Source organism: Protopterus annectens, chromosome 12.part0 (assembly GCF_019279795.1).
Source record: "Protopterus annectens isolate FY-2018-M chromosome 12.part0, PAN1.0, whole genome shotgun sequence".
Classification (NCBI taxonomy): Eukaryota; Metazoa; Chordata; order Ceratodontiformes; family Protopteridae; genus Protopterus; species Protopterus annectens.
The window spans coordinates 381630426-381658400 of NC_056746.1; positions in this window are offsets into that span (position 1 = coordinate 381630426).

Below are 27975 nucleotides of genomic sequence, written 5' to 3' on the forward strand. Positions count from 1 at the left end.
AGACCTCTAGGATGCTTATTATCACATAAAAATGGAAAAGAGCTCCAGGAGGTTTCTGCACTTTCGGCTAGGAGACAGTCAATTCCAATTCAGAGAGCTGCCCTTTGGGCTCACCACAGCCCCCAGGGTGTTCAAATGTATGCCAGTGGTAGCAGCTCATCTGAGACTGCACGGAGTTTGAGTATTTCCATATCTTGATGACTGGGTTCTCACTGCTACCACCAGGAATTAGTTAGAATGGGCAAGAGATTGCACCATACATCTTTGTGCATCTCTAGGCATAACAATAAATTTAGAAAAGTCCAGACTTCATCTCTCTTAACTGAATTTCATCGGAGCAGGAATTGCATCTCTCCCTCCAGAAAGAGTAAGACACATCAGATCCCAAGTCAGGCTAATTTTACGGAACAACAGTAGTTCTTCAAGCATTAGGCTCAAAGCAGCATCAATCACTCTTGTTCCTTTGGCAAGGTATCACATGCGAATATTGCAATGGTTACTAGCTTCTCAATGGTCTCTGATGCACCAACCAATGTCTAATCCAGTTCTGATTACCAGCACCAACCAATGTCTAATCCAATTCTGATTACCAGTTGCTGCAAACAAGACCTTATGTGGTAGCTACACTCCAATTAGATTCTCTTGGGTCGGCCATTCATTCTTCCCCAGCCCCATGCCATAGTGACCATGAATGCTTCCCAGATAGGGTGGAGGGGCATTATCTGGGAAGAACAGCCCAAGACATGTGGTCCCATTTGGAGGCCAACTTGCAAATCAGTGTTCTAGAGATGAGGGCAGTGCTGTTAGCATTGCAAACATTCCAAGATGTCCTTCCTCTAGGGACAGTAGTGATTCAGATGGACAACATGTCGGTAGTATGGTATATAAACAAACAAGGAGGAATAAAATCTTACCCGTTGTGTTGAGAGGCAGTCAGAGTTTGGCAGTGGATGATTTCTTCCAACCACTTTCTCACAGCAGTGCACATTCAGGGAAGCTCCAATGTGATAGCGGACAAATTGAGCAGAACTATTCTCTTGCTTCACAAATGGTCTGTCACTCCAGCAGTGGCAAACAAGATTTTTCACCTTTGGGGCCAATCTTGCTGTGATCTTTTTGCCTCTCCTCTAAACAAAAAGTGCAGAAGTTACTTTGCCCTAATCCCCCCTCAGGGGTAGTCACCCAGGGACACTCTTCTCCATGACTGGCCCTCTGGTCTGCTCTGTGTCTGTCCCCCAACTCTCCTCATATCGCAGTTCCTAAAGAAAGCCAAAAGGACAGAAAATTCAATAATTCTCATTGCCCCCTTCTGGCCTCGACAAGTTTGGTTTCCCTTCCTTTGGCCTCATTTAATTTGGAAACCATGGATTCTGGCCCCACCTCCAGATCTGCTTACTCACCCAGAGGGCATGGGACATCTGAATCTCCAACATCTGAAGCTCACTGCATGGCTTCTCCATTTCCCATGACTGGCAGGCATCCTTCTCTTTCTTCCCCTGTCTGACAAATTATTGCGCATCACAAATATTCTACTAGTAAACTATATCAAAGTAAATGGGATAAATTTGCTAGATGGGCTCTTGATAAGGGACTAGACCTTTATTCCAGTCCTGTTTATAAAGTTTTTGATTTTCTAGCTACACTTTACCAATCTGGTTCCTCCACATCAGCAATTAAAGTTCACCTAGTAGTGATTTCGAACTTTCTTATAGGATTGGATTGTGCTTCTCTAATGTCACACACTTTGTAAAGCATTCTTAAAAGGTCTAAAGAACCTGCTGCCCCTTGGGATCTAACTGTAGTTCTTCAGGCCCTTACTATGACCCCCTTTGAACCATCAGCAACTTGTGACTTAAAACATTTGTCTTGGAAAACTTTATTTTTGGTGGTTATCACTTCTGCCAGAAGAGTATCTGAGCTTTAAGCTCTATCTTGTAAAAATCCCTACTTACTTTTTCACAGAGATAGAGTTGTGCTTCAAACAAATCCATCCTTCTTACCCAAGGTTGTCTCCGAAACCAACATTAATCAGATGCTACAATTGCCAGTCTTTTTCCCAAAATTTTCTAACATGGGAGAATATGCTGTCCATTTACTTGATGTACATAGACAACTAAATTTTTATCTTCAAAGGACTAAAGATTTCAGAAAATCTAACCAACTATTTGTGGCATTCTCTTCTCTCCATCTAGGTAATCTAGTTGCAAAGGTTACCTTGGCTAAATGACTTACAGACTGCATCACTTTCATTTATCATTCTAAAGGGCTTCAACTTCCAAAACCAGTTCAAGCCCATTCAACAAGAGCAGTGGCAACGTGTGTAGTTTTTCATGCCAGAGCATCTTTAGATGACGTCTGTGCAGCAGCCACATGGTCTCCTCATCATACCTTTATCACTCATTACAAATTGGATCAGGTCTTGAGGGGACGAGCATCCTTTGGCTCTATGGTGCTTAGGAATATTCTTCCATGAGGCCTCCTGAGACTAAAGTAGCTGGGGACTCTGTCCCACAGTCAAGGATTACATGAAGATTGACAACATCAGATAAAGAAGTTATGTCTTACCATAACGTCCCATCTGTGTTGTCGATCTTCACCAATCCTTGACATCCCCACTCTCCTTCCCCCATCCTGAGGCTCTTAGTAGATGGAATTAGTTGTTAGCTAGCTTCCTTTTTAAAGACTCATATGTGGCCTTGGTTGCTATGCCTATCTTTTAACCATAATTTCTTTACATCTGACTGCCATTTTCTGTAGCAAACTCGATCTGAGGTAATTTCTGAAAGGAGCATTATGGGTAGTGCCTGACTTGAGAGTTTGGAGGGCACAAGCTGAAGTATACAGCCAAGTCGGTTCTGAGGTTCGGAACTGAACCCACTGTCAAGGATTGGTGTAGATCGAAAACACAGATGGAACATTATGGTAAGACACAACTTCTTTTTTCAGACAAATGGGTTCTGAAAATCGTTCTTCAAGATTACAGATGGCAGTGGGAATAAATTCCTCCTTTTTAGGGGGTCATTCCTCTTCACCCAGATCAAGTGCTTTTGTTTTCACTTGTTCTTCATATCCTTATTCATCCAGACTTCAGGTGTTTCTTAAGGTTTTGTGTGTCTGGATCACATTATCAGTTCTCTGCATTACCCAGTGTACCATCCACTGCACCAAAAGTGTTCACAAAGTGTCTAGCTTCAGTTACAGCTCATTACAGACTACATGGTATCCACTTTTTCCATAGTTAAACAACTTGCTTATCTTTGCAGAGTCTTTTTCAAAGTGTCAGAAATCTCTCTCTTGGGTGAGAGATATCTTTAAACAAGCCAGGATTCCAAGAGAACATTCAAAAGTCTTTCTTGGTTCCCGCACACAAAGTTATGTTCTTGTGATGTCAACTAGTCACCCCAGTTCAAAGAGCTTTTCTTCCACAGGAAAAATAGATCTTTATTTAGATCTATTTCAGAGGTTTCCCACAAAGACTTCAGTAACTCTGAGGGAGTGCCTCAGGATTTTGGGTCTCATGACATCTATGATTCTGATGATACCCCTGTCAAGACTCCTTATGAGAAAGATACAGTGGTATCTGAAATCTGTTTGGCTCCAGCAGCAACAGCCTTTATCTTCTCAAAACCCAGTGCTGGGGTTTGTCCGAAAAGAGATTTTTTGGTGGTGACAACAGATATCCTTGAATCCAGGTCTCCCCTATTCACTCCCTGCTTCAAAGCAGTAAGTCACCACAGTTGCTTTGGACATTGCTTGGGGAGCAGTTTCAGGTGAGATAAAAGTGCAGACACTGTGGGACATCAAGGATGGATGCAAGCCCATAGATATCTAGGAGATGCATGCCCTCATCAAGGCACTCAACTCTCTAAACCATCTTTGGTCCTCGGGACCTCTTCAAGTGGCTCAGACAATACCACAGTCATGTGGTACATCAACCAGCAAGGGGGAATCAGGTCTTACCCCTTTGCAGTCTAGCCATGTTAGCTTAAGATATAACTTCCCAGTACATTCACATTCTAGAGGCATCCTACATTTTGTCAGAGCAAAATTGTGTGACAGACAAGCTGAGTAGGACCAGGACAGACTCCCACAAATGTAACCTAGATCAGGGGTCCTTCCAAGATTTGATTCATCTGTGGGGAATTCCTCAAGTAGACCACTTTGCCTCCTCTTTGAACAATTTTAACAATCATCTGGCAATATTCTGTTCCAGGACCCTATGTAAGAAGGCCTGGAGGACAGATACCTTTCTTTTCTTTGGACGGGAATGTTTCTGTATGCTTTTTCAACCTTTCCACTAATATCCAGAGTACTTTGAAGATTCAGATAGAATTCCCCAAGATCATTCTGGCAACTTCCTTATGGCCAAGGCAACCATGGTTCTCCCTTCTTTTAGAAATGGCCAGGGGTAATTACCACAAGCTTCTTCACAGACAGGATCTATTCACACAAAAACAGGGGTCTTTGATACAATCTGATATCAGTCATCTTCAGTTGACTGTCTGGATGATAGGGTCTCAATTCTTTGAAGACACCTGTTTACTGGGGATGTGCAGGAGGTACTATACAAGGCCTGCTAGGAGAAAATCATATGTTAGTAAATGGAAAAGGTTTTCTAGTTGGTGCCAGTAACATAACAAACATCCATTCTGGGCTAGTTGTTCTCTGGTTTTACAATATTTGTGTGAGTTACAATTGTATGGCCTTTCTTATTCCTCTGTCATGGTTCATTTATTAGTCATTTCAGCATGTCTGCCCATGGCTCCTCCTCTTTCAAGGTAGTCAAATGTCAGAATGTTCTTGAAAGGGGTTTTGCATAAGAGACCTCCAAGTAAACTGGTAGCCCCTCCTTGGCATCTTAATTTTGTTTAGGAGAAGCTAACACTTGATCCATTTAAACCAGCTAATCATGAAAAACATTTTCACTGATGGGAGGTTGGCATAATGGTTATGGCGTTTACCTTACAGACACAAGATGCAGGGTTTGATACTCACATGGGGTAATTGTCTAGGCCTAAAATAGCCTCCAAGGGCAGTTAGCCTAGTACTAATCTATGAACCTATGAACCTATGATTGCTTTGACCTCTACAAGAAGGATACCTGTGTTGCAAGCTGTTATGGTAAGTCAAATCTATCTTATTTTCCACAGAGACAGGGTTTCTTTGAGAACTAGTTTTTCTTTTATGCCTAAAGTGGTATCCAGGTTTACTTTAAGCCAAACCATCCATCTCCCCATTTTTTTTCCTAAACCCAAAAATGAGGGAGGTACACCATACCTTTGATGTCCACAGACAACTCAGGTACTATCTTGACAGAGCTATATCTTTCAGATCTTAGGATCAATTGCTCATTTCTTGTGAGGGTAAGAATAAGGGATAACCTGTGTAAAAACAGACTATTTCCAAATGGTTGTCTAAAGCTATTATCTTTTGGTTTGATGTTGTCATTTCCATTCATTCCTCAACTGCTGGGTTTGGATCTGACCTTCAGATCTGACTAAGCCTCTTTTTCCAGCTCATGGAACACTGAAACTCTCAATCTCCTCCCTTACCCATAATGCCCTGGTCCCCTAACATACCTCAGATCTCGTTTGCCACCTTAGCGTGCAGACATGGTCACTGCAAACTCTCGGGTTTAGCAAATTGGTTATTTGTGAGTGAGAATTTTTTTCTTACAATTTTTTCTTTGATCTTCTTTTTCCTTATAGACAATTATTCTTTATAGCATTATCCTCCCTTTTGCTTAACCTTACTGGTATAAATCATAATACCATTGTTGCTGTTCCCCTTCCTGGTACGTATTAGTACTTCTTTGCTGATCATCGTTGGTAACCTTCTTCCCCTTTTCCTTTTTTTCTTTAAAAAAATAGTTCTCTATATTTTTTCTTGTACTAGTTATTTTAATTCTTAAAAATATCTGAAAAGCCTTCAGATTTTAAAAATCTGTATGGCCTGTGGCCATAAAATTCCTTTGTCATATGCACACTCTAAATGTGCTTATTGTTTAGGCTTTGTGCATCTAGACTCAAGTTGTGACATTTGCAAAGCTTTTAATCCTAGAGCATTGATAGATTGGAAATATAAACTGATATTCAGAGGTCTCCTCCCCTTCTAAATCATCATCAGTATAATCTGAGGCTCAAACCCCCAAACAATCATATAAAAAGATGCAAAAAAGCATTTCCTGGATCCAACCTCTCCTTTGACTCCAGGTTCTGAACCTCCTTGCAAAGTTTCTAAAACTTCGGATCTGACCCCATTATAGCTAAAGTCTAACCTTGAAAAATCTCCTCAGATATGATCACCACCATTGGTCCTGGATTTGGTTTCCGCTCACCACCCTTCTCCTTTCTTGAATAGTTCTCCTGGACACCATCATTCAAAACCACCATCAACAGCATCTTCCACTCTTTCCTCCGGATGTCTGATGAAAGCTGATGTGGACAGGATGATGAGGATGTTTCTCTCGATGCAGATTTAAATGGGGGTTCTTCTGGCTCTGACCCCATCAGGTCCAGAGACCTTTGTTAGTACTACCCCACCAATACTAGCTCCTTCTTCAATCTGACCATTGGTTTCAGAGCAGTTGGATCCAAAGATTCCAGACTTGGCTGCATTAGATCTGAAGATCATGGTATCTTCAGCTCGGTGGTGTCTCTGAATGGACCAGCGCTGAGCACTTCAGAGCCAGATGACTCTCAGAGCTATAGTGTCAGTGCCAAGTCCAGGGTGTTGGAGTCGACTTTGAAGTTGTTGGAGCTGTCTCTACCCCTCAGAACTTCGATGATAGGTAACTTGGCTGTGACTTCCTCATTGAGTAGTCTGTCTTCTGCATGTTTTCGCAGAGCCATCAGTTTCCTTCTTTTCGAGGCATTCTGCTTTAAAGGTAGTGGAGAGAGCTTTCTCTGTTCCTAGAGTCCAGACATCTCACCCCTGCTCAGCTCTGACTTCCCAACCCTATTTGTCTGTGCATCTAGATCCTCAACCACCTGTGCCATGGGGACAGCCAGCCGAGATAAGTCACCAGGATACCCAGCAGGGTCTATTAAGTTTCTCTGATACTTCTCCAGAGCATCCCATCGAAGAAGTTCCCAGAAAGAAAAAGTGCAAGAGGAGGCCCTTAAGACTCTTAAGAGTCTATCACATAGGATACTGATTCTGATGAGGAGAAAGAGTCCCCAAGATCACCACCCAATGACATCTCCTTTAGAGACATTCTAGTGAAGTTCTAAAGCAAAGGGGTGGTCGGTCTACCAACAACACTTGCCAAGAGGAGTCGGTATTCCTGGAAGCTTTTGGAGTAGGCCCTTCTACCTCCTCAGTGACTCCACCCACTGATGAGCTCATTGATTTCGTCTCTCAATGGGCATGGAAGGAACCTGATACCATTGAGCCAATCCCCAAGAGACCAGATAGGATCCTGGCACCACCAAAGGACAGATAGTTCTGCAGTAAGGGAGTACCAGTTGATGCCATGAAGAATGAAATAGCAAAACAGAGTTCCTCTGTCCACCCCCTTAACAGGGAGTCTAGGGAGCTGGACAGATTCAGGAAATATGTCTATGCTTCACTGACCTTTGCTTTTTGACCGCTGAATTATTTGAAATTACAAATCGGGTTTGTCACCACCTTAGCAAGGACATGTTGCTTCAGTTACAGCTCATTACAGACTACAGGGTATCCACTTTTTCCATAGTTAAACAACTTGCTTATCTTTGCAGAGTCTTTTTCAAAGTGTCAGAAATCTCTCTCTTGGGTGAGAGATATCTTTAAAACAAGCCGGGATTCCAAGAGAACATTCAAAAGTCTTTCTTGGTTCCCGCACACAAAATTATGTTCCTCTGATGTCAACTAGTCACCCCAGTTCAAAGAGCTTTTCTTCCACAGGAAAAATAGATCTTTATTTAGATCTATTTCAGAGGTTTCCCACACAGACTTCAGTAACTCTGAGGGAGTGCCTCGGGATTTTGGGTCTCATGACATCTATGATTCTGATGATACCCCTGTCAAGACTCCTTATGAGAAAGATACAGTGGTATCTGAAATCTGTTTGGCTCCAGCAGCAACAGCCTTTATCTTCTCAAAACCCAGTGCTGGGGTTTGTCCGAAAAGAGATTTTTTGGTGGTGACAACAGATATCCTTGAATCCAGGTCTCCCCTATTCACTCCCTGCTTCAAAGCAGTAAGTCACCACAGTTGCTTTGGACATTGCTTGGGGAGCAGTTTCAGGTGAGATAAAAGTGCAGACACTGTGGGACATCAAGGACGGATGCAAGCCCATAGATATCTAGGAGATACATGCCCTCATCAAGGCACTCAACTCTCTAAACCATCTTTGGTCCTCGGGACCTCTTCAAGTGGCTCAGACAATACCACAGTCATGTGGTACATCAACCAGCAAGGGGGAATCAGGTCATACCCCTTTGCAGTCTAGCCATGTTAGCTTAAGATATAACTTCCCAGTACATTCACATTCTAGAGGCATCCTACATTTTGTCAGAGCAAAATTGTGTGACAGACAAGCTGAGTAGGACCAGGGCAGACTCCCACAAATGTAACCTAGATCAGGGGTCCTTCCAAGATTTGATTAATCTGTGGGGAATTCCTCAAGTAGACCACTTTGCCTCCTCTTTGAACAATTTTAACAATCATCTGGCAATATTCTGTTCCAGGACCCTATGTAAGAAGGCCTGGAGGACAGATACCTTTCTTTTCTTTGGATGGGAATGTTTCTGTATGCTTTTTCAACCTTTCCACTAATATCCAGAGTACTTTGAAGATTCAGATAGAATTAGGTTCATAGGTTCATACTAGGCTATCTGCCCAAGGGCATTTATAAGCCTAGCCCATAGTTATGTGGCTTTCGCCACCCCTTTAGTTTGAATAAAAACTATGCCTATCATTTTTCTGTGCCTCTGTCAAGCAGTGACACTGAAGTAATCCCTGGGGTATATCTGCGATCTCCCATCCATTGGTCAAGATTCCTCTTGAACAAGGCCAGCGAGGTGCTCTGCCTCACATGTACTGGGATTTTGTTCCACAGCATAGGGAGTCTCTGGGTGATGAATCTGTCCCTCCAGCACGTTCTATTTATAACCGTGTCAAAGTTTAAGTCTCCCGCCCTTGTGGTTCTGAGGGATCTAGATTTTTTGAGGTGAAGCATATTCATCAAATCTGGGTTTGACATGGCCTTATATGTCAGGCACAGGTCACCTCTGAGCAAGCGGTATGAGACTGAATAGAGCTGGAGTTCTTTCAGTCGGGCAGCATAAGACATATTTTGAGACCCTTTATCCTTTTGGTGAGGAACTTTTGGGGCCTTTCAAGCTGCAGCAGGTGTCTGGTCAGATACATTCGAACGGGCATTGTACTCAATCATAGGTCTAATGAGTGATGAGTACAGGGGCGATGACCTCCCTTGATCTAGATGTGAATCCCTTCATGATCAGGTGGGCGATATAGAAGGTTTTCCTAACTACTTTAGCAACATGAGTGTCAAATGAAAGGCTACTGTCAACTTGGGTCCCCAGATCCCTGATGACTTTTTCTGTGCTCAGTGGATTGCCACCTATATGGTAGCTAGGGGTAACCTTGTTTTTCCCGAAGGGTATGACTATGCATTTTTTGGCGTTTAACTTCAGGCCATGGCTCTGGCACCAGTTATCCGTTTCTGCGAGGCCCTTCTGGAGGATATCTGTGTCAGATGTGTTTTCAACTATGGCGCCCAGTTTGCAGTCATCTGCAAACTTTGTCAGCCATAACCCTCCTGAGTTTGCTTGTACTTCAGAAAAGTAGATGCTGAACAAGAGTGGACCCAGGACTGAGCCCTGTGGGACACCACTTGTGACAGGCTTTGAGTCTGACATGGCTCCAGCAACTCTGACCCTGTGGGTTCTGTCACTTAGCCAGTTTGCAACCCATCTTGTGATGTATGGGTTTACATTCAAGCTGATGAGTTTTTCGATGATACCTGAGTGGGGTATTGTGTCGAAGGCCTTTGCCAGGTCGAGGTAGGCTGTATGGACTGCCTTTCCCTCATCAATGGCCTTGGTGACTGTCTCGAAAAAGTCAACCAAGTTTAAGAGGCAGGATCTGCCTTTGACAAAGCCAAACTGGGTTGGATCCAAAGTCTGCAAGTTCCCTATGTCTTTATTTATGAGTTCCATTATGATCCTCTCCATGGCTTTGCAGATAAGGCTTGTCAAGCTAATGGGCGGTAATTTCCAGGGTCTGTGGAGGCACCGCCCTTATGAAGTGGTACCACAGTCGCCGTGCACCACTCCTTGGGTGCGTATCCTGAGGTGAGGCTAAGATTAAACAGCTGTCCTAACTGTGGGTTTAATTCCTCGTTGAGTTCATGAAGCACACAGCCGGGGACACCATCCGGTCCCATGGATGCTGTGATGTTTGCCTTAGTGAGGCCAGTTCTCACCTGGGCGTTGGAGATGTTTGGGGGCTACAATCCTCTGGAATAGATATCTCTCCTTTTAGGGGAGAGAGGTTTGCACTGAACCTGTCAGCCAGTATGTTAGCAATGTGTGTAGGTTCAGTAATTTTCAGATCATTTTGAACTAATTCTGAGCATATCTGGGAGTTTCCTCCTAGGTTTCTAACATAGCTAAAGAAGGCCTTATGATTGTCTTTAGAGTCCTTGGCGATTTTTCTCTCAAAATTTGCCTTGGATGATTTTATGAGAGCTCTTAGTTTTTACTTATAATGATCAAAGGTGTCTTACCTTTCAAGGATTTTGCTCTATCTTGTAGTAGCTTCCTCCTTTTGTTGTAGAGCTTGTTTATGGCTGGGGTCCACCAGACTGGACGCTTGCCTTTGGTACAGAGAGTCTTAGTTTTGTTTGGGATTGCCTGATCCATGCAGTCCTGTAGGTGCTGGTAGAAGGCATTTGTAAGTGATTCAGCGGTTTGAGTAATGTTTACCACTGGCTCAGGGGCCTTAAAGGAGACCACACTAGTTTTTAGAAGTGTGAAATCGGCTTTTGAGAAGTTTTTCACTGTGGTCTTTTGTGTTTCAGGTGGGGGCGGGATGAGGACCTCCAGCGAGATTAGTTTATGATCTGATCTCACCAGTGAGGGGTATACTTCCGGTGTTGAACATTTTGATCCCATGTTCGTGATGATGAGATCAAGTATGTTTTCTCCTCTTGTGGGGATGGTGACTAGTTGTTCCATGGCATTTGAGTTTATGAACTCCAGGAATCTTTGGGTTAGAGTGTTCGGGCTTGTGTAGTGTTCCCAGTCTATATTAGGGTAGTTGAAGTCACCTAGTATGATGGTGTTTGGAGATACATTTATACCCTCCAATGTTTTCAGGAAGGCCATGTGAGGTTCCTGAGTTTGAGAGGGTGGCCTGTAACATGCTACAAATTGCAGAGCAGTCTTGCCTATGGTTAATTGCACCTGGATGGTCTTCGATGCATCGTGCATTGCCACCAACCTTGAGGTGTGGGTGTCCTTTATGAATATGGACACCCCCCCTCCTTTCTTGGTGTTGTCCGGATTTTGGGGCGGAACGCATGATATGAGGTGAAACCTGTTAGTGCTGGGGTGCTCTCAGGAGCCTTGAACCAGGTTTCTGTCACAGCACAGACATCGATGTTCTCCATATTGAGAAGGGCCTCGAGTGCGTGCATCTTGAGAGTGAGACTTCTGGCATTGAGCAGCATTACCCTTAGTTTTTTTCCTTTTTGGTGTTCTAGGGTGGTAGGTTTAGAATTTGAGCCTTGCCTAAAAAAGGCACTATGAGATCATTCTGGCAACTTCCTTATGGCCAAGGCAACCATGGTTCTCCCTTCTTTTAGAAACAGCCAGGGGTAATTACCACAAGCTTCTTCACAGACAGGATCTATTCACACAAAAACAGGGGTCTTTGATACAATCTGATATCAGTCATCTTCAGTTGACTGCCTGGATGATAGGGTCTCAATTCTTTGTAGACACCTGTTTACTGGGGATATGCAGGAGGTACTATACAAGGCAAGAAAGCCTGCTAGGAGAAAATCATATATTAGTAAATGGAAAAGGTTTTCTAGTTGGTGCCAGTAACATAACAAGCATCCATTCAGGGCTAGTTGTTCTCTGGTTTTGCAATATTTGTGTGAGTTACAATTGTATGGCCTTTCTTATTCCTCTGTCATAGTTCATTTATCAGTCATTTCAGCATGTCTGCCCATGGCTCCTCCTCTTTCAAGGTAGTCTCATGTCAGAATGTTCTTGAAAGGGGTTTTGCATAAGAGACCTCCAAGTAAACTGGTGGCCCCTCCTTGGCATCTTAATTTTGTTTAGGAGAAGCTAACACTTGATCCATTTAAACCAGCTAATCATGAAAAACATTTTCACTGATTGCTTTGACCTCTACAAGAAGGATACCTGTGTTGCAAGCTCTTATGGTCAGTCAAATCTATCTTATTTTCCACAGAGACAGGGTTTCTTTGAGAACTAGTTTTTCTTTTATGCCTAAAGTGGTATCCAGGTTTACTTTAAGCCAAACTATCCATCTCCCCATTTTTTTCCTAAACCCAAAAATGAGGGAGGTACACCATACCTTGGATGTCTACAGACAACTCAGGTACTATCTTGACAGAGCTATATCTTTCAGATCTTAGGATCAATTGCTCATTTCTTGTGAGGGTAAGAATAAGGGATAACCTGTGTCAAAACAGACTATTTCCAAATGGTTGTCTAAAGCTATTATCTTTTGGTTTGATGTTGTCATTTCCATTCATTCCTCAACTGCTGGGTTTGGATCTGACCTTCAGATCTGACTAAGCCTCTTTTTCCAGCTCATGGAACACTGAAACTCTCAATCTCCTCCCTTACCCATAATGCCCTGGTCCCCTAACATACCTCAGATCTCGTTTGCCACCTTAGCGTGCAGACATGGTCACTGCAAACTCTCGGGTTTAGCAAATTGGTTATTTGTGAGTGAGAATTTTTTTCTTACAATTTTTTCTTTGATCTTCTTTTTCCTTATAGACAATTATTCTTTATAGCATTATCCTCCCTTTTGCTTAACCTTACTGGTATAAATCATAATACCATTGTTGCTGTTCCCCTTCCTGGTACGTATTAGTACTTCTTTGCTGATCATCGCTAGTAACCTTCTTCCCTTTTTCCTTTTTTTCTTTAAAAAATAGTTCTCTATATTTTTTCTTGTACTTGTTATTTTAATTCTTAAAAATATCTGAGAAGCCTTCAGATTTTAAAAATCTGTATGGCCTGTGGCCATAAAATTCCTTTGTCATATGCACACTCTAAATGTGCTTATTGTTTAGGCCTTGTGCAGCTAGACTCAAGTTGTGACATTTGCAAAGCTTTTAATCCTAGAGCATTGATAGATTGGAAATATAAACTGATATTCAGAGGTCTCCTCCCCTTCTAAATCATCATCAGTATAATCTGAGGCTCAAACCCCCAAACAATTATATAAAAAGATGCAAAAAAGCGTTTCCTGGATCCAACCTCTCCTTTGACTCCAGGTTCTGAACCTCCTTGCAAAGTTTCTAAAACTTCGGCTCTGACCCCATTATATCTGAAGTCTAACCTTGAAAAATCTCCTCAGATCTGATCACCACCATTGGTCCTGGATCTGGTTTCCGCTCACCACCCTTCTCCTTTCTTGAATAGTTCTCCTAGACACCATCATTCAAAACCACCATCAACAGCATCTTCCACTCTTTCCTCCGGATGTCTGATGAAAGCTGATGTGGACAGGATGATGAGGATGTTTCTCTCGATGCAGATTTAAATGGGGGTTCTTCTGGCTCTGACCCCATCAGGTCCAGAGACCTTTGTTAGTACTACCCCACCAATACTAGCTCCTTCTTCAATCTGACCATTGGTTTCAGAGCAGTCGGATCCAAAGATTCCAGACTTGGCTGCATTGGATCTGAAGATCATGGTATCTTCAGCTCGGTGGTGTCTCTGAATGGACCAGCGCTGAGCACTTCAGAGCCAGATGACTCTCAGAGCTATAGTGTCAGTGCCAAGTCCAGGGTGTTGGAGTCGACTTTGAAGTTGTTGGAGCTGTCTCTACCCCTCAGAACTTCGACGATAGGTAACTTGGCTGCGACTTCCTCATTGAGTAGTCTGTCTTCTGCATGTTTTCGCAGAGCCATCAGTTTCCTTCTTTTTGAGGCATTCTGCTTTAAAGGTAGTGGAGAGAGCTTTCTCTGTTCCTAGAGTCCAGACATCTCACCCCTGCTCAGCTCTGACTTCCCAACCCTATTTGTCTGTGCATCTAGATCCTCAACCACCTGTGCCATGGGGACAGCCAGCCGAGATAAGTCACCAGGATACCCAGCAGGGTCTATTAAGTTTCTCTTATACTTCTCCAGAGCATTCCATCGAAGAAGTTCCCAGGAAGAAAAAGTGCAAGAGGAGGCCCTTAAGACTCTTAAGAGTCTATCACATAGGATACTGATTCTGATGAGGAGAAAGAGTCCCCAAGATCACCACCCAATGACATCTCCTTTAGAGACATTCTAGTGAACTTCTAAAGCAAAGGGGTGGTCGGTCTACCAACAACACTTGCCAAGAGGAGTCGGTATTCCTGGAAGCTTTTGGAGTAGGCCCTTCTACCTCCTCAGTGACTCCATCCACTGATGAGCTCATTGATTTGGTCTCTCAATGGGCATGGAAGGAACCTGATACCATTGAGCCAATCCCCAAGAGACCAGATAGGATCCTGGCACCACCAAAGGACAGATAGTTCTGCAGTAAGGGAGTACCAGTTGATGCCATGAAGAATGAAATAGCAAAACAGAGTTCCTCTGTCCACCCCCTTAACAGGGAGTCTAGGGAGCTGGACAGATTCAGGAAATATGTCTATGCTTCACTGACCTTTGCTTTTTGACCGCTGAATTATTTGACACACTTAACAAGACTCCAGAGGGATTTGATTAAGGAACTTACCAAATCCCTTAATGGGGCCATCTCTTCTGAGGCAGAGGACACTGTTGCCTTGCAATTGGCTACCATCCAATCCATTTCAAACTCGTCAATGAGACTTATATCCCACGCAACTGAAGGTACTTCACAGGCAGTGGGTTCAGGCATTTCTATCAAGAGACATGCTTGGATGCACTTGTGTGATTTTGCGTAGGCCTTCAAGTCTTTCTTCATCAATGCTTCCATTGACAAAAGTTCTTTATTTGTCCTCAAAGTAAAAGACACACTTTCCGGGCATGAGCAGGAAGGTAAAACCCTGTCTGCTGTGGGTGTATGTTTTTTGACTCCTTAAAGGACCTTTTCTAGGAACCAGTGAGGCGGATGAAAAATGTGGTTCAGAAATTGTCAGAGTCCCTTCCAAGATCCATCTGGAGATAGTTCCCCCAGGGGCAGAGGGGGGAATTGTAATGGAAGACACTGTCCACGTGGCAGAGATGGTCGGCAGTACCAAGGATCTAGTGATATCTTTTATGACAGATTCTAGCAGTGCTCCCGAAAGGAGGCTCGACTTTCCATCTCTGGAGGCAGTTGGGGTCATTTATCCCTGCACCAGAGAGCCTGACTAGAGATTACAAAAGAGTAATGGGTACAGACGATTATTTAAAGAGGTTATATAATACTCTTTTCCCTACCACCTCCTTTGAGAGTAAACAAAATCCCCAATGTTCCACCCAATCAGAGGGAAGTAGTGGCACTAGAAATAAACTAGCTGCTAGAAAAAAAGAGTCATCCAGGAAGTCCCCACAGACCAAAGAAAGTCAGGAACTTACTCAAGATTCTTTTTAAAGCCAAAGAAAACAGGAGAACTGAGACCAATTTTGGATCTCAGCAATATGAGCAAGTTATTTCAGTACACCATATTCTGGATGGTCATGGTTCGGTCCTATTCTGCCTTTTCTGCACAAGGACGACTGGATGTGCTGAATAGATCTTCTGGATGTGTACTATTATATCAGAATGAACAGACAATCCAGGAGATATCTAGCTTTCATCTGGAGTCAGTCATTACCAAATCAGAGCTCTGCCCTTTGGTCTCATCATAGCCCCCAGGGTGTTCACCAAATGTATAGTAGTAGTAGCAGTTCATTTGAGACTGCAGGGATTCCAGGTGTTTTCATATTTGGACAACTGACTCATAACTGCTCCAGCCAGCCATCATCTGATCAGAGCATGAAACTATGTACTCCAGTTAGGCTCTGAACTGGGAATTACCATCAATCACAAGAAATGTAAACTCAAACCAACTGAAGTATTGGAGTTCATTGGAGTCTTGTTTAATACGCTATCTATGACAGCATCTCTTCCTCTAGCAAGGATTCAAACCATCCAATTCCAGGTCAGAAAGATCATTCAAAGTTCTCTTTCAGCTCGACTGATCCTACAAGCACTGGAGTCAACGTCTGCTACAATTATTTTGGTACCATTAGCAAGGTAACACATGAGGATCCTTCAGTGGACCCTAGCAACTCAATGGTTCATTCTTCACCAACCTTTATCCAGCCAGATTAAGATAACACAGGCTTGCAAAAATTACCTTCTGTGGTGGATATATTCCGATCAGGTAATCTCCCTCAGCCCAAGGCCATAGTGACTATGGACACTTCCCAGAGCAAGTGGGGGGTATTTCTTAGGAAAGAAATTCCAAGGCACATGGTCCCCCAAAGAGATCAATACATATATCAATGTTCTGGAAATGAGAGCTGTCCTACTAGCATTGCTGGCCTTCCAAGGTACTCTCTCCCCTCCTGGACTGTTGCAATTCAGATGGACAATATGTCAGTAGTCTGGTACATCAACAAACAAGGGAGAACCAATTCTTACCTCCTGCGTCAAGTAGCTATGACAGTGTGGCAATGGGCGATCTCATCCAGTCGGTTTCTGATAGCAGTGCAGATTCTGGGGAAATCCAACATGATTGCAGACAAGTTAAGCAGGTCCATTCTAATGCCTTACAAGTGGTCCCTCAATATGAAGGTTGCAGAAAGGATTTTCCACTGATGGGGACAACCATGCTGTGTTCTATTTGCATCTTCCCTCAACAAGTACAGCAGGTTCTTCGCCCTGATTCCCCTGCCAGGGGAGTCACCAGTGGACGTTCTACTTCATGATTGCCCCCCCAGTCTCCATTAGGTTTACCTCCATTACCTCTAATCAGCAAATTTCTTCAGAAAACATCTCAATTGAAGAGCACAGTCATCCTCATTGCCCCCTTATTGGCCTCATCAGATTTGGTTTTCCTTTCTTTGACTTCATCTACCTCACCAACCATGGATTATGGATCCAATTCCAGACCTTCTGTCTCATCTGACAGACATGACACATCTGGACATTCGGGGATAATCTTGACCACATGGTTTCTGCATATCCATTGACTGATAGACACCCCAGGCTGTCCTCCCCTGTCTGCCACCTTCTTCAATCTTCCCATAAAGCTTCCACTGGAAAACTTTACTAAAGTAAATGGAAAAGATTTGTTTTTTTAGGTGCAGCAAAAAGACATTGATCTTTTTTCAGCATGGGTTCCTAAAGTTCTTGAATTTTTAGCTGCAATTTTCAATGATGGTTCTAGCTCTTCTACTGTTAAAGTAAAAATAGCTGCCATTTCCAATTTTCAAAGAGGAGTAAATAATTCATCTTTACCTTCTTCCAAACGTTGTAAAACATTTCTAAGGGGAACTTTTCTTCTTAGACCGCCCCCCCCCCCTAAACAATCCAACTCCTCTGTGGGATTTAAATATTATTTTACAATATTTGGCACAATCTCCATTTGAACAACCAGCTAAGTGTGAACTAAAATTTCTGACCTGGAAAACTGCCCTTTTAGTGGCCATTACCTCTGCTAGAAGAGTTTCAGAACCACAGGCCCTGTCTTTCAAGCTTCTTTATTTGATTTTTCATAAGGTAGGGTATCCTTTTGAACCAACCCCCTCTTTTTGTCAGAATTCAACATTAATCAGGTTATCGACCTTACAGTTTTCTTTCCAAATTTCTCAAATAAAGGAGAGTATATGTTGCAACTTTTGATATTCACAGGCAGTTATGGTTTTATCTACATAGAACCAAAAATTTGAGGAAATCAGAACAGTTATTTGTTTATTTTTCTCAATCAAAATTGAGCAAATCAATCTCTAAAGTGACTTTGCCTAAATGGCTGACTCATTGAATTACCTTTGTTTATGAAAAATTGGATTTGTCTTTACCAAAACCACCAAAAGCTCATTCCACCTGGTCTGTGGCAACCTCATCAGATTTTTTTTAGCTAGATCTTCACTGGATGATACTTGTGCAGCCACAACTTGGGCTAATCCTCATACATTTATTGTTCATTACAAACTGGATCTGGTCTCTAGGGGAAGAGCAGCCTTTGGCTCAGTGGTGCTCAGGAATATATTTCCATAGTCATTCCAGGATATTGGTAGCTGGAGACTCTATCCAAACAATTGAGGAATGAATGAAAATGACAACATGAGATAAAAAGTAATGTACTCCCCATAATGCTCCATCTGTGTTGTCCATTTTCATTCTTCCTCAACTTCCCTCCCTCCAACTCCTCTCCATATTTACTTCTGGAAGAATGAAAGATGCTGAAGGAACCAAAGTTCCTTTATTTGAGTTTCAGATGCTGTTGTTTCATCTTTTATTTGTGTGCACAGGCTTAAGAGGCAGCAAACACGATTAGGGAACCAGGGCATTATGGGTAAGGGAGGAGTTCGAGAGTTTCAGTGCTCCATGAGCTGGAAAAAGCAGCCAAGTCGGATCCAAGGGTTGGATCCGAACCCAACAGTTGAGGAAGAATGAAAATGGACTGCATAGATGGAACATTATGGTGATTACGTAACTTTATATATATATATATATATATATATATATATATATATATAGGCCCACTCTACCAGGGCCTTGGCTTCATCTATGGCTTTTTGGAAAGGGTTGGCATCTAGAACTGTTCTAGAAACTGCTAATTGGTTCTCTGTACATATTTTACCAAGCACTATAGGCTTGATTCCTTCTCTAGGTCCAAAACAAGCTTTGCTAGGACCGTTCTCCAGGGGCTCCCAGACTCTTCTCCTTCTACCTCTCAAAGGTATTTAGCTATGGTAATCTACCCATATAACTCAGGCTACTGCTGTGGTGATCAATATGATGAATGTAGTGCAGTTGGGTAAGATGAACTTCCCATAACAATAGATTTTTGAATTATCACTGCTACAGTAGCCATTCCCTCCATCCTTCTTTGTTTTGTTTTGTTTTTTTTTTTTTTTTTGTTTTTGTGTGTTTTTTATTCCAGGGTGTAAACCTTTATTTGTTGTAGTCATTTCAGAGCTCAGCCTTTCTGTCTGTGCTGGCATGAAAGCACTGAAGGCTTTGCACCCAAAGTTGTCTTTTTATTCAGCTCAGCTTGAGTTGCTTTTCAATTTGGTTGCGTGGAAGGCACTTTGAAAGTTTGGAAGCTAACCAGGTGTTATATCCTTGGCAAGATATAAACCATATAGCTTAGACTACTGCGATAGTGATCATTCAAACATATACTGCTATGGTAAGTTCACCTTACACAACTGTGCTTTCCTATGTTTCCATTTACCAGACTCCACATGAGGAAACTGCAGTGGTATCTCAGTTCAATATAGCTTCAGCACTGCCACCTGTTAGACTCCATATTCCTCTCTTACCTTGCATCAGGAAGGAGATGCTTTGGTGAATCAACCAGATTTCCCTCAACCTGAGAACAAGGGCTCAATCATTCATCCTTATCTCCAAACTTAGTAATTAACTCTTTTGGTGATAGACTTTTGATTCCTTTCAGACACTTACTTTCTTGAGGATGTGCTGCAGGTTTTATGGGAGGCTAGAAAACTACTAGAAAATGTTATGTTTCAAAATAGAATAGATTTTCCTTGTGTTGCAAAAAGAAGAATCAGGACCCTTGTCATATGGGAATCTCTACTATTCTCCCTCTCATTTGTCAACTCTGGCCTGGCATACTCTTCTGTGAAAGTTCATTTGTCAGCTGTATCTGATTGTCTGCCTATAGATTCACCATTTTTGGCACATTTTAAAGTCAAACAATGCTTGAAATGCATCGTGTACATTAGGCCACCAAGAAAGTCTGTTTCCCTTTTTTTAGGACCTGAACTATGTTCTGGAAAGACTAACTTAGCACCTTTTGAGCCAGTTCTTCCTTAAAACTTTGTATGTGGAAAACTGCTTTGCTAGTGGCCCTTACTTCTGCTAAAAGAGTTTCTGAGCTGTAAGCTTTGATGGCTGTTCCACCTCACCTTAGGGTTACTGATAGAACTAATCCTTCCTTCCTTCCCAGGGTTATTAATGAGTTATCCTTGAAACAATCCAGCAATCTCCCTCCTCGGATCACATTCTTCCCATCAGCAGCCCTTGCACACCCATTCTGACCATGAAATTCCACAGAGCCAACTCCCAAGAAACCTAACAAAATAATTGTCATTCCAGCAAAGAAAAAGTTTTGGACTAAAGGGGTTGCAGTAGAGACCATGGTCATCGCAACAGCTACCAAGAAGGAACTCTTAGAGGAAAGTTCCACTGTTCATCCACCTAATAAGAATTCCAGGATGATGGATAAATGTGGGAAACAAGTTTTCTGTTTAGCAACCTTTGCCTTATCATTTCTGAATTTCTTTACTCATTTTACTGGACTTTAGAGGGATCTGATCAGAGCTCACAGATACCCTTGAGAGAGCCATAGCTGAAGAGGTCCAAGAAAGGGTCACTTCCCAGGTCCAAGAAAGAGTTACTTCCCAGCTAGCAACCCTACATTCTATAGCTAACTCTTCCATGAGGCTCATATCACATGCAGCTGAGGGAATGAGCAGATTAGTGGGTTCAGGCATATCTATGAGGAGGCATGCTTGGATACACCTTTGCGACTTTGTGGAGCCTTTTAAGTCTTCATTCACCAGTGCTCCGCTTTTAGTCCCAAGGTCAAATATATGCTATACAGGTGTGAAAAGGAGGGTAAGACCCTTTCTGATGTGGGCATATGTTTTTCTGGGTCTCTATTAAGTCAGCAAATGCACTAAATTGCCAACGCTGCTTAATCGAACCTACTTACCCAAAATGGCAAAATCCCGAAAGCATTGAACAGCAATTTTTTTTCCTAGGGACAAAAATCACTGGGCCATTTTCGGGACTTTGCCATTTCCTCCACTGTGGTTCAATCTCAGAGTTGGTATATTTAAGTAGGGGGTGTGGAGAGCGAAGCCACTCACTTTATTTTGTGTTTTTTTTTGTTTGTTTGGTTTTTTTAATGGATCAGCAATTTTTTTTCCCTGGGAAAAAAATGGCTGATCTGTTTATTCGACATTTTGTTTTTTCAGTGTTAGTGTGTCAGTTATATAGCATTTGCAATTTAGTGCGTTCGCTTATATAATATGGACCCTGTTTTTCCACCCCTCAGAGACTATATCCAAAGAGTCAGAGAGGTGGTGGCACAATGTGGTTCAAACAATTGCAAGGGGTCTTATCCTGACACAGGTGCAGAGAGTTCTCTCAGAGGTAGAGGGAGGAACAATTCTGGAAGACGCTGCCCTTGCAGCAGAGGAGGCCCACAGAACCAATTGTCCAGAGAGCCTTTCTTTGGGAAACCCTTTCAGCACTCCTGAAAGGAGGCCCAATTGCCCGCCTCTGGAGGCCCAATTGCCTGCCTCTGGAGGCAATTGGGGTAGACTATCCCTGCACTAGAGAGCCTGGCTAAACATAACCACCAATGTATGGGTGCAGAGGATAATATCCAGAGGTTACCTACTACCCTTTCTCCACCCACTCCCCCAAACAACAAAATCCCAGATGTTCCACCCAGTCAAATTGATCATGTAGTTGTTCAGATACAAAAACTGCTGGAAAAAGAGTCATACAGGAGGTCCCCCCGACCAGAGAGGATTCAGATCTTACTCATGGCTCTTTTTAGTTCCAAAGAAAACACGGGACTGAACCAAAACTAGACCTCAGCAGACTAAACAAGTCAATTTGATGCCAAAGTTCCAAATGGTCACAGTACAGTCCTACTTCCTTTTTTGGAACAGGGTGATTGAATGTGCTCCATAGACCTTAAGGATGCATACTACCATATAAAGAAGGACAGGTGATCCAGAAGGCATTTACACTTTTGGCTGGGAGCCAGTCTTTACCAGTTCAAAGCACTGACCTCTGGTGTCAATACTGCCATCAGAGTGTTCATCACATGCATGGCAGTGGTAGCAGCTCACCTGAGATGGCAAGGATTTCATCTGTTTCCCTATTTAGATAACTGATTCATTTCTACCCTGACCAGGAATCTACTTATCCAAGCAAGGGACTCTGTTATCCACACCTGTACAGAGTTAGGCATAACCATAAACTACAAAAAGCCTCAGTTGGAACCTTCCCAAACATGGGAATTTATAGGAGCAGTCCTAGATACGTGTCAGATGATTGCAAAACTTCCATCCTCCAGGGTACAGATGATCAGAAGCCAAACTCACAAGCTACTTCAAAACAGGCTGATAGCTGCCCATTACATCCTACAGGTTCTGGGATCAATGGTGGCAGCTATCACCTTGGTCCCACTAGCAAGATTTCACATGCAAATACTACAATGGTTACTAGCTGCACATTGGTCAATTCCCCACCACACTATGTCCTACCAGATTTTCATTATGGTGCTTCTAGCATTGCAGGCCTTTCAGAATGCTCTCCCTTGAGTAATGTGGTGATTCAGTCAGACAATATGTCAGTGGTCTGGTACATAAACAAACAGGGAGGAATCATATCATACCCCATGTGTCGAGAAGCATTCCGGGTGTGGCAGTGGGCGATCTCTTCAAACTGTTTTCTTGTAGCAATGCACATTCTGGGAAAGTCCAGTGTGGAAGCAGACAGTCTGAGCAGATCCATTCTCATGCCTTATGAGTGGTCCCTCAACCAGAAAATGGTGGAAGAAATTTTCTGAAGATGGGGCCAGCCTTGCTGCAACCTCTTTGCATCCCCCCTGAACAACAAATGCAGCAGCTACTTTGTCCTAATTCCCCTGACATGGGAGTCACAGAGGGATGCTCTGATACACGATTGGCCTCTCGGTCTACTGTATGCCTTTCCCCCAACTCCCTTGATTCCCAAAATTTTCCAGAAAGCAAACAGGTTGAAGAGACCAGTAATCCTCATTGCCCCTCTTTAGCCTTAACAAATCCAGTTTCCTGTCCTTTGGCCTCATTTACAGAGAAAACCTTGGATTCTGGATCCCACTCCAGACCTACTGTCACATCTGACAGGAATGATTCATCCTAATCTGTCCAGCCTCAAGCTGTCAGCTTGGTTTCTCCAATTCCATTAATAGCCAGTCAACCTATGCTCTCCTCCCCAGTCCGTCATATTTTACTATCCTCCCATAAGCCTTCCACTCAAAAACTTTATAGGAGCAAATGGAAAAGATTTGTATCCTAGGCTCAACAGCATGCTGTAGATCCCTTCACTGCACATATCCACTCTATCCTTGAATTATTGACTCACCTTTTTGATAATGGAGCAGTTGCCTCTACAATTAAAGTGCAATTAACAGCAATCTCTGCCAGTATTTTTCCAAAATAATTGTAAACCTTGGCTCTAGATGATTGTCACTGTTGAAGTGACACCTCAATCCAATGTGCAAAAATGGGAAAAAGGGGTTGTGGATGGATAGATGGATTCAAACAGAGGAGAATATTTTCTGCACACTCACTAGATATTCACAGTCAACTATAGTTCTGTTTACATAGAACCAAATCCTTTTGGGAGGATTCTCAGTTTTTCCTTCATCTCAAATAAATTGGGAAAACATGTTTCTAAACAAACCCCATGTAAGTGGTTAGCGGATTGTATAACCATTATCTATGCAAGTAAAAAAAGACTCTTGTCATCCAATCCTAGAGATCATTCTACCAAATCAATTGCTACCTTCACTGCCTTTTTTCTGTACAGTGAAGGAAATATGTGCCACAGCTACATAATCTACCTTGCATACTTTTGCCAAACGTTATAAATTAGAAGTGATTTACAGGTCCAGAGCTTAATTTGGGACTTTGATACTGAAATGCATCCTGTCATGTTACCATCCAAAAAGAAGGCAGCTTGGAATTCTGTCCCAGTAGTTGCATTTGGTGAATGGATGGATGAAATAGGAGATGGAAATTACGTACGTGCCATAATGCTAGATCCATTTTCTTCCTAGTCCATCTGATATGACATCCCTCATCTCCATCCCCATCCAGATTATCTTCTATTTCCATATTTTTTTCAGATGTTATCATTCCAGGGCCAATCCATTTGGTACTGGGCAATCTCAGTCTGAAGACTGGGGGGCACTGAGCATTATGGCAGGACAAAGTTTAGAAGCTCAAGGCAGGCAGTACTGCTAAATGGCTGTACTAGATCCAACAGTTGGCATCAATCCCAAAAATCATATCAGACAGACTAGGATGAAAAGGATCCAGCTTTATGTTAAGTACATAAATTCTTTTTCTACCTGCCTGAACATAGTTAGCATAATTAACTCTTGCTTGTACATTATATCACTGCCTTCTAGGCACCGTGGAACTGCTGTGTGTGTGACCATGCTTGAGAAGCTTCATTATTCCCTCCATCACTGATTATGTGACTGCATTTAGTATATTTATTTGGAGGTGTGGGGAATAAGACAGAAATGCTCATTTTATTGTTTGTGGGTGGGTTATAGGTGCATTATTTTCTCAAACAGCTGAAATCAAGAATTTTTTTTTCACAAAGCCTTGCATCAGTCATTCATAGGGGAAGCAGTTTTGTGGGTATGCTTATGCCTTGTGTATGGATGCATTATCTGATGTACAACATACACAGTATACATTTTTGTGTTCTTTATATTGATCACTGCTGCAATAGCCTAAACTATATTGGTTATATCCTACACGAATATAACAGCTAGCCAGCAAGCCAGCTTCCAAAAGTTTAGGGCACCTTCCTCACTCCTAACTGTTAGTCAGCTTGAGCTGAGCTGACTAAAAAGGCAGGTTTGGGCATAAAGCCCTTCACAGCTTTCCTGCCGCTGAAGAGTAAGCTCCTCTGTGGCTTATGAGGATTGATAATCAGCTTGTGCTGTTCTTTTGCTGGGCAGGTACATTTCCTTTAGGGAAAAAAAAACTTCCTGTTTTAAAAAATTGTTTTGTTGATAACACTTTACTGTTTAGAATTGTTATTTTAAATCTACGAGTGTGTTTTTTAACAGACTGTCACGAAACTGTAATGCACTTTTAAATGGGAGTGCTTTTTTTCCTGTCTGTTTAAAGTATTTATAAAACATTTTTTTGTGGAGAAATTGTGTTTATATTACTTTTTGAGGCTGAGAAAGTGTTTTAAAGTGCTTTTTACTGTGTTTTTTGTAAAAAAAAGTGACTTTTAAAGGCTTTGAAATTTTACTAGCTCTTGCTACTTGTTTTCCCTGGGAAAGAGGCAGCATTTTCAGTTTGACCATGCAACAAACTGTCGGTACCATGGTTAGTCCTTCTTCCAGCCACAAAAAGAAAAAAATAAGTTAACAGCCTTTGCCACCATATCAGGCTAGCAGTTTGCCTCAGATGGAGGTGGGTGACCGCTGTGGCCATTTGTTGTACCTCAGACCATTCATCTTTTACCCCAGATCACTCTGCTGTAACACCTACAGTCACTATGAACCAGGGGTTAGCCACATCCTCTGTGGCTGTTGGGGTCCTCTCAGAGAGCAAGGGAAAGCCACTTTTGTCAGTTCTGGGAGAGGGAACAGGGAAGGATTTCCTATTTTGTCAGAAAGTTGTGCCCATCCCTAGGGAAGCTGCTGCTGCCATTAATAATACTGTTAGCTCAATTTTTCCTGTTAAAAAGAAACTGAATACTAATCATATATTTATTCATCCTCAAATTTCCTTGGACAGGAATAATTTACTGGATACCCAACTGAACACACCAAATTGCTAGGAGTGGAAATAGACAATAAACTAAAATTTGACATTCACGTATCCATGACCATAAAAAAGTCCACAAAAAACTAGGAGCGTTATACAGAAATAAGCAACTTCTCACCATAGCAGCAAAGATTTCAATAGCAAATTTCCACCTTATCTCCACCCTACTTTATGCCTCTCCAGTATATACCAACCTAAGGCAATGCGATCTAAACAAGCTAGAGACCTGCAACAACAAAATCGCCAAATTCGCCACAGGGGCATCCTACCGTAGTCACCACTGTCTCTCACTTGCTGAACTGGGCTGGCTTGAACTCCCTCACCTCCTTCAGTGGTATCAACTCTCACTCGCCCACAAACTAGTAAACCATCCACTAAATGTCCCACCCCTCCAGAATCTACTCCAACCCTATCGCACCACCAGACCACTAAGATCCAGCAACAAAAATCACTTGCAGATCACTAAAGCCAATAACTCTGCTGGTGAAGCACTATTCTCTTGCACCATAGCCAAATTATGGAACTCCCTTCCACCCACAATTACCTCCGTACCATCATGCACCCACTTCAAAACTTTACTAAAAGCGCACCTAAAAACATGCTGGCTATGCCCTTGCAACTCCCACTCTAATATCACACACCCCATCCAACCACTACCTTGCTTTCCACTCCACTAACTGCCTTGATTATAGCAAGCTCAGATGCTCATAAGCCTAGTACTTATTATACAGCAGGAACTTCTTATTGTAACATTTGTTAATGTCTGTTATGTACTTCACAGATAAAGATTCTAGTTGTCTACTGATGTAGTATGTTCTTCATCTGTAAATATGTTGTAAGTAATTGCTATGTTAAATTGTTAATCGCTATGTAATCCAATGTAACTACTGTCTGTTTATTTTAACTGTGGAGCTTTTCTCCCCGGGCCTCCGCTGAAATGGACCTACATCCAGTCGGACACTCCCGGTCAACAAATGTAAATAAATAAATAAATAAATACTGGATCTGGCTCACAGTTTAATTCAGGCTTTTGATCTTCTTTATAAAATAGGTTTCTGTAAAAGAAGGATGGATACCTCTTTTTCTGAAGAGATTCAAGGTTTTGAACCTGGTCAGGAAAATGAAGGGATAGATCTTTTTTTTTCTTCAGATTTCTGATTCGGACTCAGGGGAAAGCTCACTTTCTGATTCTCCCTGTGGGTGCTTATTCTTTCTGTGAGACTGTTTCCAGAATGAGCAAGTGTTTTCAGTGGGAGAACTCTGAGGCTCCTTAGTCCCTCAGAAAATACTATGAGTCGTTACAGAAGGAATTTCCAAAGCCTTCATCTATTCCTCCAGCTCTGTCAGCTTTGGAGGATGTGCACGTTACTGCCTGCAATCTTCCTATTAACAAGCCAACTGCCCCTAAAAAGTCAAGATATAATGTATAAAGTTCCTCAATCTTTTATTTTTTTTTACACTATTCCAAAACTTGACCCAGCAGCTGTAGCTTTAGTTAATCCTACTGCTGCTAAATATTTGGTTGATTCTAATCCTACTCTTTTTGCTGAGGATACAAATATTATTGATAAGTATGGGAAAAAAATGTATATTTCTGCAAATTTGATTTTCAGAATTTTGAATTGTCAGGCTCTGGTTACAGTTTTCTCTGACTAATAGTTTCTTTGCTGTTGTTGTGTGCCCTTTGTTTCTCAGGGTAATTCAGGAGTTAGTTTCAGGTGGGAGGTTGTTGAGCCAGCCCATCTTAGCTGTTAGTCATTACCTGAGGTGTATTTTCTGTGTTGTGCCTCCATTGCAAACTTCATTTCTGTGAATTTGTGCAGAGCTGATATAGCAGACAGCTGAATTCTCCTGACTGTGAGCAGAGTTGGAATCTTTCTGATATTCCAAACTGAACTGATAAGCACACTTTTTGCAACTCAGTTTGCACTGTGCTGTATATTTGCTTTATTGTTTATATATTTGCTGTACTGTTTCTGTCTTTTGATGCTGTTGTGTGCACTTTGTTCTCAGGGTAACTCAGAAGCTAGTTTCAGGTGGGGGTTGTTGAGCCAACC